Raw genomic sequence first — 14,379 nt, 5'->3', positions numbered from 1 at the left:
TGTAGCTATGAATGATTTTAAAGGTAGTCTTCCTCTTCTAAATTCTAACACCAATGACAAAATCAAGTTTCACTTTTCGTTGAAATCAGTGTTACTCCAAGTCGTATTAAAAATAAAACGGATTTCGAGCGAAGCGAAAAATCTATTTTTGGGTGAGATAGCCATGACGTCCTGATGGAAGGTTCCTTCAGTAGCTTCCTAGGGTATATTTAGCTAGAGGGATATTCCCAGAGAATTAAACTAAAGGTTATCACAGAATTCTAACTTCTGGTGCGAGTACCCTAGAGGTTTCCCTCTAGGATATCATATATCAACAGGGGACGCACGTATTAACACGCCGCATAGCTATCTGCACCCCATATAAAGTTAACACTTCGATATGGAAAGGTGGAGAATAACTGGGGAGCCGTTCCACAGTTACACTCGTCCGTGGCTGCTTTTGGTACTCGAAACGTAAACCAACGGGCACCATTGCTAAACGACGTCACATCCGTCCTCATCCTGAGGCCAGCTTGTGGCTAATCTCCATGATATAGCAGGACAGGGCGGGGCCTGAAAGGCTGGACTAGAAAGGACGGGAGGGTCCATCAGGACGTCATGGCTATCTCGCCCAAAAATATATTTTTCGCTTCGCTCAAAATCTGTTTTTTGGGCTCATGCCATGACGTCCTGATGGTAGTGTACCAGAGAATTAATGTATCGTGGAAATTTTCCCCTTTTTATGCAAGTGCCAAGGGCTTCGAATAGAGGTATGTAACATGTCCTTGCTAGAGTTTCCGTGAAGTTCCAGCTTCCTGCCCCCCCTGGCAGAGAAGTCCTGGTGGACCATACCAATATCTCGAAGCGACCATTGAAGAGCTACTCACCCTGCGGAGAGTTCGTGCAGGACTCGGAGACAAGACATAAGGTCAATATTCGGGTAGGAATATTATCAAGCATAGGTATGTGATAAATATTTACTACACTCCCTGGAGGAGAGATCAATCTGGTCTCGAAGGCAGGACGAAGGTAAGTATTCAGGTAGGAATATTACCACAGCATGAGTGAGTATATAATACAAGTATATCTATATTATTCTTCTCTTTCAGAAGGAAGGGGTTAAATGAAACTATGACAATCATATATTTCATAATAAATAATAGGAGCGGAGAGAGGAGCACATGTAATAGATTGCAGATTATTGTGATAACAATTGCAATAAATGTAAAGTTAATTTACAATAATAAAGAATAATGTACATAGAAAATAAAAGACTTCTATCTTGACTCTGAAAGAAATTTCACTTTTAGAAACACAAGTTCCAGAGGAACGTCAGTCTTTTTCAAAGAAAAAACACATCATGCCCTAGAGCATGTGGAACTCATGTGAAGTCTATGACATTTCACCTTGATAAGAACAGTCTATTAGAAATCACTATGTATCACAAAAGGGTCAACACAGGCACCCGTAGAGTTAAAGTCCCAAGTAACTCACTGTTCTATGAAGAGTTAAACGGCAGGTTTCATAACACTACCTGCGGCTACCACGAAATGTTTAACTTCATGCACTTGCTTCGCGTAGTGCTTGAAGAAAACGCGCGACGATTTCCACCCTGTGAAGCTCTTGAGGCTTTCGAAATCCATGCTCTGGAAGAAGTTCAGAGAAGACGCGACTTTTCTAGGATCATGACCTGCGGGTGTACTGTCAGGATCCACTCTGCGAATGAAGTAGGTGATTTTCGCTCTTAGTTGTTTCAGTGACAAGTCACTTCCCGATGTTTCTCCTTTGAAGAGTTGTCCTCCACTGAAGTCTGAAGTTCTTCGAAGATAGACCTTAAGACTCTCCCCTGGGCATAGGGACACATCTTCCTTCAGGGGACAGATTCTCCAAGGACCCCATCTCTTGGTGGGTAATTCATTTTTTACGAGAAACGTCGGATCAGGGAAGAGGGTAAGCTCTCCTGTATCTGCGAACAGGATATGACCCTCTTCTCTTGATAATGCCACTATTTCACTGACTCGGGCTCCCGAGGCAAGAGCAAACAGGAAGATAACTTTTTGAGTCAAGTCTTTTAGAGGGCACGAATCGTTGTCCAGGTTAAAGGCAAAATGGAGCACCTTGTCCAGGGACCAGGAGATAGGTTTTGGCGGAGGTGCTGGGCATAGTCTAGCGCATGCCTTTGGTAATTTATTGAAGATATCGCTGGACAGATCTATTTGGAAGGCGTACAGTAGTGGTCTAGTCAAAGCCGATTTGCAGGTGGAAATCGTGTTGGCTGCTAAGCCTTGTCCATGAAGGTGAATGAGGAAGGACATGCAAAAATCAATGGTGATTTCCGCAGGATTTTTTGCCTTGACGAACGAGACCCACTTTCTCCAGGAAGATTCGTATTGCCGTCGTGTGGATTCAGTCTTGTATTCCTCGAGGAAGTCTAGACTTTTCTTCGAGATTCCAAACCTTTACTTTGCGGCTAAGGAGAGAAAATCATGAGATGAAGGTCCCTGACTTTCAGTGATGAAGCGAAGACAGTCGACTTCTGTACTTGTTGAGAGAGAACTGGCCCCGGTAGGGGGATCAGCGTGGGCTGCAGCTCCAGGACCAGAGGGTACCAATTGCTCCGGGGCCACTTGGGAGCCACTAGGGCCGCTGTCCCTTTGAAGGTTCTCAGTTTGGAGAGGACTTTCAGCAGAAGGTTTGGGGGGAGGGAACAGGTATATCATGGACCATCTGTTCCAATCCAGTGACATGGCATCCACTGCTTCTGCCTTGGGGTCCTCGTATGGGGCCACATATCGAGGAAGTTGATTGTTGTTGCTCGTTGCGAAGAGATCGATCTGAAGTTAGGGACTTGGTGAGAGATGAAGGAGAATGACCTTGCGTCTAGAGACCATTCCGACTCTATTGGGCTTGTCCGATAGAGCGTCCGCCGTCACGTTGCGGAATCCTTGTAGGTGAACTGTAGACAGGTGCCATTTCTTCTTTTCTGCCAGACGAAAGATCAGAAGAAGTACCTGATTTATCTGGGGCGATCTTGAGCCCTGACGATTGAGACATCTGACTACCATCGAGTTGTCCAGAGTCAGACGGATGTGGATCGAGGGAGGCGGGGAGAGTTTCTTCAGGGTGAGAAGAACCGCCATGGCCTCCAAGATGTTGATGTGAAACATCTTGAATAGGGGAGACCATGTTCCTTGAACCTGTCGTTGGTGGGAGCGACCTCCCCAACCCTCCAGTGAAGCGTCCGTGTGGATGTTGATCGATGGAGGCGGGTGTTGAAGAGGAATGGACCTTTTCAGGGCCTTTGCTTCCGACCACGGCTTTAATAGTGAGCGAAGTCTGTTTGGAAGCCGTCTCTTGAGGTCTCCTCGAGCGATGGATGCGAAACGTCTCCAGGCTCCCGCGGCATCCTTTAGCTGTGCGCGAAGCACTGGGTTTGTCACAGAGGCGAACTGTAGAGAGCCGAGAACTTGTTCCTGCTGTTGTCTTGAGATCCGTTTAGATTTCAGAAGTCTTCTGACAGACCCTGCTATTTCCTTCCTTTTCTTCTGTGGAATGGAAAGGCGGTGTGACTGAAGATCCCAATGGATTCCCAACCATTGGAACTTCTGTGCTGGAGAGAGGCGAGATTTCTCGGTGTTTATCTTGAATCCCAGATGCTCTAGGAACTGGCGACTTTGTTGCAGGCTCTTACACAATCTTCAGGCGATGTCACCCAGACTAGCCAGTCGTCTAGGTAGGCCATCACTTGGACGCCCTGAAGACGGAGTTGTTGGACGATGGCGTCTGCCAGCTTGGTGAAGATTCGTGGAGCCACATTGAGCCCGAAGGGCATGGCCCTGAAGGCGTAACTTTTCCTTTGGAGTCGAAATCCTAGGTAGGAGGAACCGTGGTGATTCATTGGAACGTGCCAGTAGGCATCCGCCAGGTCCATGGAGACCGTGTAGGCCCTTTGAGGCAGAAGGGTCCTTATTTGTTGCAGAGTTAGCATCTTGAACTTGTTGTTCGCAATTAACTTGTTGAGAGGGGATAAGTCTAGAATGACTCTGAGTTTGTTGTTGTCCTTCTTGGGAATGCAAAATAGTCTCCCTTGGAACCTGGTTGACTTTACCCTCCTGATCACCTTGTTCAAGAGTTCTAGGACATATTCTTCCAGGAGGGGGGTTGACTGTTAGAAAGGTTGCTGGAAGGCTGGGGGTGGTTGAGTCCAGCTCCAGCCTAGTCCCTTCTTGACGATGCTGTGCGCCCAGGGATCGAAGGTCCAACGATCCTGGAATTGGCGGAGTCTTCCTCCCACCGGAAGCACTTCATTGCTTCTGGTGTCCCGAGGGTTTGCCACCTCGGCCGCTAGTTCCCCTTCCTCCTCTGCCTCTGGAGGGGCGGCGAGACGATTCTCTGCCAGAACCCCTGCTTGAGCCCCTACCTCTGGGACAAAAGGTAGTAGCGTGTTGCTCATATGCAGGGGTAAAGACCGGTGACTGCGAAACCACTGGGTGGGGGACCAACTGAAAGGTCTGCTGTGGCTGTGGGGCCACTTGGGGAGTAGTGGTACCCGGAAACTGCTGTCTCTGTTGAGGTTGCTGGGGTTTCGGCTTTTGAGGTTTCCTCTTAGGTTGAGGGCCATCGTCCTGAGAGGATTTCCTTTTTCTTGACATGCCCCACTTGTGGAGAAGGTTCCTATTCTCCGTGGCGGCCTTGTCTGCAATCTCTTTCACCAGGGAGGAGGGAAAGAGATACTTACCCCAGATATTGGAGGAAATCAGCCTCCGGGGTTCGTGTTTCACCGTCGCGTTGGCAAACACGAATTCACGACAGGATCTGCGAGCCTTAGTGAAGCTATACAGGTCCTTCGTCACCGTTGCCAAGTGTGTTTTGGCTAGGACCATATAAAAGTCCGGGACTCTAGTATCCCCCGCCATAAGTTCTAGCTGTACCTGGAGGGAGAGCGATGCGACAAGCCTCTCCTTCGTATCCTGTTCCCTACGAAGGTGGTGATCATTTAGCCTTGGGAGGTCCTCATTGAATTGACGACCGGCTACGTTAGGCTCTAACTTCCCCACCGTGAAGGTTGACTGGACGTCTTTCCAGTGCCTATCAGCGGGAGGAACGGTAAGGGAGAAGGGTCTGCACTCCTCCAGTGCAGGGCAAGGTTTCCCTTCCTCCACTGCCTTTAAGACCGCTTGAAGGCCTTTTCGATGAAGGGGAAAGTCGCAGCATTCGGCGCAACGAAGGTTGGATGCTTCTTACTAAGCGCCGGCATCTTGGAGTTGGTGAAACCCCTACTCTTCACCGCCTGGGCTAGCATAGCCTGGGCCTTCGCGAAATTGAACACGATAACCTCCTTCGGTTCGGTCTCCTCCTGTGAGGCTGGTTCGGACCTGAGCCGGACGTAACAGTCCGGATAAGCCTCGAAGTTCGGGAAGAATTCCACTTCTTCCAACAAGATAGAGCCAACCCTTTCACTGATGTAGATCTTTCCAGTCGTGATTGGCATATGCTCGGCATATCTCCATGGGTTAGCTTCTGAGCAAGTGGGGAGGTCCTTAACCGAAATCCGTTTCGGTTGTTTAAGATTAACCAGAGTAGACCGGAATTGCTCCTGGGTTTCTCGTAGTTTTCTTTCCATGAAGGCTTCAAGCATCTTGAAGACCTCCTGAGTGGCCGATGGAAGAGGGTCCGGGGTGGCAGAAGTTGAAGGAACAGGTTCCTCGGACGGTGCAGGAGTCGCTGCGGGAGTAGGAGCGGGAGCAACCTCGGTCTCCGAATCAGGGTATTCCACCTGATCTTCCTCATAGTCGAGTTCCTCGCCCATGAGGTTCTTCTCCATCTCTTCTGACACTTCCGACATACGTTCCACGTTATCGGAATCCAAATGGCACTCATGCATGGACTGGGCCATGACAATATCAGGTTCCACCACGGGCTGGACGGTGGGGATCTGATCACGGGGGACCAGTGTCTTTGGATGCCTTTGGGAAAAGCAAGGCCCTCAAATCTTCGCTGGCGAGATACGGTCCGGTGGCGTTCTTCTGGAAGCCACGCACCCATTTGTGTAGCTTCTCTCGAGCGTTGTCCCTTGCCTCCGCAGAAGGAGGGTCTTCTAATGCCTAGGCCAAACGACTCTTGCAGACTGTACAGTTCTGCGGGTCCCAGTATTTCAGGTCGCCTTTCTTGGCGGCGCAGTGGGCGTGGGTCCGGCACGCCTTGTGCCCGTAGAAATCCGGGCGCTTCACACCACAGAAGTTGCTTTCACACTTCATATACTCCTCCTGTAAAGGAAACAGACCATGAGTACATGGAAGGCATAAGAATGGCTTACATTACTCTAAAATTAAGATAACTTAATCCAAAGTTTTCTTCCTTTTTTTTTTTTTTTAAACATTAAAGTAATTCACAAGGTATTATAATGCCTGAGAATAATGAGCGAGAAAGGAAGTAGATAGACACATACTTGTGAATCCCGCCCAGTCGGTTACCGTAACCTTATCCGTAGGCAATTTCTTTTGTGGCCGAAGGTCACAAAACGGAAATCCATATGGATAAGCCGTGGTGGGTAGAAGCTAAGCCTTAACAGAAATTGCCCGCGAGGTGTAGCAGGGACTGAGACCACTCAGATCCCTGGAGTAGAAGGGGAATAGGAGAAACCCCTTATTAGATATAGGTTCCGGCAATCGGCTGCACTAAGACACACACAGTATGCTGGAATATTGTAATGTGCAATCAAACAGCATAGCCACAGATTTAGATGGTAAGACAATATCTATATATAGAAGTGCCTAAGCCATCTGGCCGCAATATGTCGACTGTCAGCATGTTGTCGGCAGGTATGAGAAGAGGTGCATGTCCCTTAACGTCTACGTAGGGTGCCGGCAGACCGATGGCACGCCGGAGGCCGGTCCTGCAGGGAGGAAGGCATCAAGACAGACACATTGAGTATCTAAAATATAATACCATCGTGGCGACCGCCGGCAGCCGAAGGCTGACGGCCTGATGAGCTTGAATCAATTCATAAGATGGATATGTATATGGTTGTATACCTAGACCGCCGGCAATCAATGCCGGCACGCCGGTGGCCGGCTCAGAAGGTCGGCCAGCTGTTACTAGGTAAAATGAGGGGTGGGACGTCGGCTGTATGTCGACGGAAGGCGGCAGCCTCCGGCACACGAAAGGCTGACGTTTTGGAGGGAGGAGGGCATCTTAAGAAAGAATGTCACCTGAGGTAATGGCGGTATCGCCGGCAGTAGAGACGGCAAGGGACCGGCACCAGGATAGAAGGAGAGAAAAGTAAGGAGGGATGGAAGGGTTAAGATCTCATACCCCTCCGGCATCCCTCCGGATAGAGTGCACTCATGATTGGAGTGGATACTCCTAGCATCCGGCGGCAGGGAGCCGGCAGTCGGCCGGGTGCCTGGGTTAACCCAAGGGAGGGTTAGAGGGCACTCAAGAGGGGGGAAACCCCAGCCGGCCGTACCCCTGCCGGCAACCACCCCCATAGAACGCTATGAAGGGTATGTGTACCAGAGCGGCCAGCTCAGCAGGAGAACAAGTTAGCCCTACCACTCCACCCAAGGGAGGAGTTGTAGGACTAAGGACAGATGTGTGTAGGCAAGCCTACACCAAAGGGATAGGTGGGGAGGGGGAAGATGAAGGGTCTTTCTATAGGGGAGAGACTATGAGAAAGGCCAACAAGGAAAGGGAGAACGCTCCCTTACCTAGGTTAGGTAGCCCAGAATGAGAATGGTACAGGAGTACTGTTCCAAACTATAAAAGGGCAGAGTCAACCCCCAGAGCTTAACCTAGAGAAGGAGGGCTAATTCCTAGGCCAGGCAAGCTTGAAAGACACATTGCAAGTTGCAGGGAGGAAGGAGTAACCCAACCAGGTGCTACTGAGGAAGGGCAGAGCCGTTCTTTATTTCTCGGTCACGACCCTAAGGGAGGGTCATTCCCTTAGGGTATGCAGAGAAGCGATAAATACTCTGTTTGTAGACAAGATTTCCCTATATAGAAGGGGAAGCAAGGCCACACAGAGGGAACGCCCGCAGGCAGGGGGATTAGGGAACATATAGGGGTTCCTAAAATAGGTTAGGGTGGAAAGATACGCAATCAACCCGGTCCCCTATATGGTCCCCGAAGGCGAAAACACTTACATCACAGTTAATAGTATGTTTAATAATGCCACAATCTTCATAACTTGACCTAGGAACACTAGTAATATCATGCATGAAAACAAGCGCTAGGCTATCCAGCCTAGAGGCTAAGCTACCGATCTAGTATGGGGTCGAACGGCGACATTGTCTGATGAGCGCTAAAACACGATATAAGTAATTCCTAGCTATGAAGACTAAATAACTAATAATATTAATTAGTTAAATGACCGGAGAAGGCTTTTCTGGCTAACTAAATTAAGCATGCGATATGAACAGCGATGCCATAAAATGGAGCGTCCGGGATCGGCACAGCTCTGCCACAAAACTCAATATTTTACGAAAAGTAGAAGTTACTTTACGGCTAGAGCTTATTTAAACAATACTGGGACCTGGTACTCAACTTTCCAGAAGGCGGCGAGGCTGAAGGTAGCAACATAACGGCGATGTAAGCAGATGAAAAACGCACTCAAGGAAAATCCGACTAAAGCAAGGAGCTACAGGCAGAAGGATGAGGACGGACGTGACGTCATTTAGCAATGGCGCCCATTGGTTTACTTTTCGAGTACCAAAAGCAGCCACGGACAAGTGTAACTGTGGAACGGCTCCCCAGTAATTCTCCACCTTTCCATATCCAAGTGTTAACTCTATATGGGGTGCAGATAGCTATGTGGCGTGTTAATACATGCGTCCCCTGTTGATATACGATATCCTAGAAGGAAACCTTTAGGGTACTCGCACCAGAAGTTAGAATTCTGTGATAACCTTTACTTTAATTCTCTGGGAATATCCCTATCGTTAAATATACCCTAGGAAGCTACTGAAGGAACCTTCCATCAGGACGTCATGGGTTGAGCTCAAAAAAAGCTATAGTAAGATTCCATGAATATTTTTCAATGTACCATGACTTTTGCTTCCATTTATCGTACTTTGTTAGTATCCATTAACTTGAGCTTCAATCACACGTGTGGGTTGTTACCCAAAGGCTGAAGTACCATGTTTAATGGTAGGCCTAATTATAGAGCAGAGGAGACCAGTATCCTTTTACCTCCAACTATGTTAGTTTCTGCAGACCATCATGATTATCATCATCATCCTAATCATCATCACTGAGGTTACAATCCTAATTGGAAAAGCATTTTACTGTAAGCTACAAACACTAATATTCTAAAAGGTAAACTTCACAATATGGAAAAAATACATAAGTAATATCAAGATTTTTCAAAAGAAATGACTGGGCAAACAAGACTCGATAAATTTTTAAAGTTGCAACATTCATACGTTACACACACAGAGAGAGAGAGAGAGAGAGAGAGAGAGAGAGAGAGAGAGAGAGAGAGAGAGAGAGAGAGAGAGAGAGCAATTTGGTTTGATGCACATATTCATTATGGTTATTGCCTGCCCTCACTCGTTCACTCTTTGTTGTTGTTGTTGTTGGTGTGTGTGTGTGTGTGTGTGTGTGTGTGTGTGTGTGTGTGTGTGTGTGTGTGCGCGCGCGCGCGCGCGTAAATTGCCTTGCCTTGTGTAAGACACGGGCTCTTCCGTTGGCAGCCCGTAAATTATTGCTCTCTGCCACTCCCACCTATCCTTCCCCAGACTGATGACATGCAGAACGTGCTATCTGATCACAAGTGATAAAACTTCAAGAAAGCCTTATGGTATTGATCCTAGTACAATTAGCATCATACCAAGTATCATGAAAAAAAAATACTAAGCATTATTAAAATCCTTACGACTTATTTTATTACCCTTACCGAAAAACAGCGTTAAAGACAAAAAGCTTTAGAAATAAAATCTCTATGTAATAACATTTGTCATTTCTATATTCACCTGATGTTCATATATAGACGTTTGCCTCAAACCTAAATATTTCACGCTTTCTTTCTTTTTAATAGGCTTAGGCTAGATCTTCCTCCTTCCCATATTTATTGGAATAGGTAATGGAGGGAATGCATGAATGGAAAATAGCCCACTGACGACGGTAAACAAGGAAAAATAAAATATCTTAACAACAACAGTAACCACATTAAAATAAGTATCTCCTATATAAATCATAAAATCTTTAACAAAACAAGATAAGGAGAAATTAGATAGAATAGTGTGCTCGAGTGTACCCTCAAATCAATGAAGTTACTATAAAAACAAATATCATCAATAATCCTTCAGTCATGGCCACCAACGTTTATTAGGGTCTGCAAGTGTTGATTGCCTAATAAATACATACAATAGGGTGAATACAAATGAATAATGGTACCCATTGATAGGAAAGACTATAACTTGAGTAAAGATCTCCTGGGTTTGATGGCGAGACATTAGAGAAAGAGGGACATTACGTTAGGGGGGAAAGTTGAAAATACACGGACGTATTAAAAAACCATTAAATGCCCAATATATAATCACATTTTAAGGATGAATAAACTGAATACAATAAGAAATTGAATTCAGAAAGCAGCAACAGACTTAATTGAACTAGTTCCATCATCCCCTAAATTGTGTAGCGAAAGAAAGAAAGGAAAAAAAAAACCCCCTTCCCGATGGGTAGGCTACAGCTATCAAGAACTGGCTAATAAATTTCTAGAATTCTTTACATGCGAAATATATTTTGATCATCTACATATATTGTACCAGATTTGTGTTTTATCAACCACACAAATATGAATATCCAGATTTAATAATATAACAAAGGATGAAGTCAAGGGGTTAAGAAAACAAATGCGCGATCCATCCGATGCCAATATCCGAAGTAACGAGTAGAAAAACTTTTCTCAGTCTTGCTGACACAATTTCAAGAATAGTATATAAATGAATTAATGAGTAAGAATCCTAGATTTGATTAAGCACCTATAGTTACACCGGTTCTGACTATCAGGACTAAGTTCATAGAAACCTATTCCGAATCTATCCTTTAGATCAAAAGTGCTAGAACATTTGATATTTCAACAACTAGGCCTAGTTAGTAATATAAAAAGAATCGAAGCATTCCAGGATAACCAGTCACAATACAATTACATTTAACCGAGACAGTTATATGTTATTATAAATGATGTTGAAATGTGGAAGAGGACAAATGTGGCATACTGTGGTTCTGAATATGAAGCTTTTGGGTATCTAAATAATCATTTAGTTGATGAACTACTGTGTAGGCCTACGAATTGGAAACTTTTTCATCATATGAACCGCTAAACAGGAAGTGTTCTTGGTCCAATCTATTGGTCTATCAAAAGTACTACAAACACATGGTGTGAAGTTCAAGCTACAGTACTTGCAGATTATACACAATTTTACTTGTCCATAAATGTCATTGATGATACAATGTTCTTACTAGTGTTGAAATAAAACTGAGTATTTGGTGGAAAGAAAGAAAAAAATAAAGAAACTTGGGTGACATCCAATTATATATCAACGAGAACTTGATTCCTACTGTAATTTCTCTTTCAGAGCTCAAATAAACAGTGTAGCAAGAAACATTACTTTTGTAGAGCCACTCGAATGAATATTCTGTAAAAAGACTTATGATTAATTGTGTTATTACCTGGATTGACTATCGTAACTATTATAACCTATCCAATTACGAAGCATACTAAACAAAATTAAGATTAATAAAAAGATGTTCTAGCCCAAGAAGAAATTATTCCCATACCAATTGAATTATGCTGACTGTCTATTAAACCTTGACCTTAGTTAAGAGATATGTGCAAGACAAAGTTATCAGAACCGGACGTCACAAATATTTAAGAAGCAAAGATGTACACACTATCCAAATTTTCCTTAACCCCTCGTTGTGGAAGTCGAATCCAGCAGTGAACTGAACGTATGCTCGTGTGACAGCGGCATGAAGTCTGTTGGAGGTGTGGCAGATTCTACATTTTCCACGGGTGCTGTACTGCTAGTTTGACTGTCAATTATCAGATTAACGGCTTCTCACTTACCTATCCACAACTCTCTCTCTCTCTCTCTCTCTCTCTCTCTCTCTCTCTCTCTCTCTCTCTCTCTCTCTCTCTCTCTCTCTCTCTCCTGTTACTACGGCTACTAGTGCTGATAGGACTTAAATAAAAAGCATTTCAGCTTTTAATTTTCTTATTACAAAATAAAAACAAAACGCACAACCGAATATCCCCTAAGTGCCAGAAATAGGCCTCGCGTTTCCCCCTCCCATGAGGAAATACCTGCTGTTCTGCCTCTGCGCCAGCGTGTAACGAGCTTAGTGCAAACTTGCTCGCCTCTTTATGAGCAAATGGCTCCGTATCTATCGCCAAGAAAGAATGCCACATATGGAGAGATAGCAGCCAAATAGTCTCCATCTACAAAGGAAAAGGTCATGTGCAGGAGTATGGGAATTACAGAGGAATATAATCACAATTTTAATAATAATTGTGTGGTGCAAAACACCCTTATAAATGCAGAGATAAATTTACGCCTGGGGTAGAAGCAGTAACTTGTCCCGCGAGAGCTTAAATTATGCTATTTCCTGATACCGACGTTATTTAAACCCCGGTGACTTCCCTGTGCAAAAATGCTAACCAACCGAGCCTCTCGCAACAGGGGGCCCGTGGGGCCACGAGTGGACGCCAGAAAAACTGCAATTCAGAATGAAGAGGGTTGGAAAGTATAATTTAGGTGACGGGACTCCGGTCATAGGGTAAGAGTTTATTTTATTGTAAACCATTTGCCTGATTCTTTTAGTTTTTAGACCGGGATATTGTCTATGACTCAGAGTAAAGAAGGTAGCTGAGTTTACCCACAATTTTAAAAAAAAGAAAACGGAGCCCACAGAGCGCTCATCACTAATGTTTACAAAGTTAGATTTGTCTGGGCAGCAACTGTCTCACTGATTGTATTATTCAACAATTTCTTTTACTTTGATTTATAATTCTAGTGACTGAGTAAACAATATAAAACAAAATCAGCATGTTTTTTTGAAGGGCAGGGTACGACTCGGGGGGGGGGGGGCATCAAAGGTTGAGAAACGCTGTAATCTAGAGCTTTTAAATGCGCCACCCTAATGCTATTTAATTAGCCAACTAGGCATCAAAAGACTGAAGATACGACTTAAAGAAATTAAGACATTACTGTTTTGCAAGTGCTTTGATAATGTGGATATGACATTTAAACCGCAGCCATCGTGAGACTTATCTTGGTGGCGGCGGTTAAACTGTGCGATGCTATTAAATACTTAATGTATACGGCAAACAAATATTGCAGTTTATGCAGGGCACAAGGCTTTCCGTGTGTGAAGGGAACGGGAAAACAGTCTTTAAAGCAAAGCAAAGTAACTTTAGGCATAGTCTAATCAATTTCCAATGCTTTTGACTGAGTTATTGCTTGAAGTAGTTATGCTTTGCAATCTGTTTTCACGTAAACAGAGAATGAATCAATTGAAAACATATCAAATTTTCAAACGGCTGCAATGCGAAAAAAACTATCCAAATAACGTTTGGAAACGTTACCGTGGTGGAAAAATAAACGATTCTGGCAAATACGTTGGTTGAAGGACGGCTATTTCCAGGCTCCCTTCAGGTACAGACCAGCTGGAAGTGGCAAACGATGCCTGGAATGTTCCGGCAATCAATCACAAAGGGAGAAGGGTCGCTGTCACTAACTGACACGAGAGGCCGATATTCCAAATGAGGTTTTACTTCTATTCAGTTTACTTTATGGGAATTTATCCCCAATTATATATTGGCGTACTATTTATTATTATACCAAAATGGTCCCAACAGGGAAAAATAGCTCAGGGAGGAAAGGAAAAATGGATATAAACAAACAACGAGAAGTAATGAAAAATTAAAATAACATTTTATGAACATTAAAAAAAGATCTTTCATAAATAACCTATACAAAGTTTCAGCGAACATGGATAAGACACTTCTATATAAGATTTTCCTATTGGTTGTCTCTTCAGATCAATTTGATTATTTTTCTCTGAAAACTTTTAAATCATTAGTGAATCTCCGAGATCATGTCTTCGCCAAAGGGTCGCTTCAGATAAATTTGATTATTTTTCTCTGAAACCTTTTAAATCATTAGTGAATCCCCGAGATCATAACTTCGCCAAAGGGTCTCTTCAGATCAATTTGATTATTTTTCTCTGAAACCTTTTAAATCATTAGTGAATCCCCGAGATCATGTCTTCGCCAAAGGGTCTCTTCAGATCAATTTGATTATTTTTCTCTGAAACCTTTTAAATCATTAGTGAATCCCCGAGATCATGTCTTCGCCAAAGGGTCTCTTCAGATCAATTTGATTATTTTTCTCTGAA

General features: G+C 44.4%; 1 long non-coding RNA gene across 1 annotated transcript in view; it reads right to left on the bottom strand.

Annotated features, from left to right (window-relative positions):
• Positions 1–14,379, bottom strand: part of LOC137614624 (uncharacterized) — a 30,515-nt gene that overhangs the window by 1,093 nt on the left and 15,043 nt on the right. The gene's annotated exons all lie outside the window — the stretch shown is intronic.

This window comes from Palaemon carinicauda, chromosome 21 (assembly GCF_036898095.1).
Source record: "Palaemon carinicauda isolate YSFRI2023 chromosome 21, ASM3689809v2, whole genome shotgun sequence".
Taxonomy (NCBI): Eukaryota; Metazoa; Arthropoda; class Malacostraca; order Decapoda; family Palaemonidae; genus Palaemon; species Palaemon carinicauda.
The sequence above is the reverse complement of the archived record's forward strand: the minus strand, read 5'-3'. Positions and strand labels throughout refer to the sequence as shown.